The following is a 473-nucleotide window of genomic DNA, read 5'->3' as shown; positions in this document are numbered from 1 at the left end:
AATTTCGTGTTAGAGAATAGAGCTGCAGGGCATTTTCGACCCTCTTTTTCTTTCTTTTCTTTCACCGCTATCTTTAGACGCAGCCCGTTTCTATTTCAATAGTTGTCTGCATAATATTGTTTGTACTGAAATGATAAGTTTCAGATATATCGGGTGAAACGATCACGTCTCTTTATGGTTGTCACAAATTGGATTTTTGACCTTTAGAATTAGATGATGCAATTTTTAAGAAAACCGATCTCTGGAAACATAATGCGAACCCGTCCTCTTTTTTGTTGATTGTTCTTTTTTCGGGCGCGATTATTTTTTCTTGCGATCCAACAAAGTGAATTTACGAAAACCCGCGACCGAAAGTCGCGGTTAAAACGAATCGGCCTACGTGACGAAAGCCAGTTTAAGATACGCGGCCAGTTTCGTATGTGTCGCGGTACAGGTATACCTATACCTTCTCGGTAAATATCACGCGCAAGTAC

This window comes from Odontomachus brunneus, unplaced genomic scaffold (assembly GCF_010583005.1).
Source record: "Odontomachus brunneus isolate Ranch 3 - 2012 unplaced genomic scaffold, Obru_v1 Obru_scaffold_479, whole genome shotgun sequence".
NCBI classification, from domain to species: Eukaryota; Metazoa; Arthropoda; class Insecta; order Hymenoptera; family Formicidae; genus Odontomachus; species Odontomachus brunneus.
Note: the sequence above shows the minus strand (reverse complement) of the source record.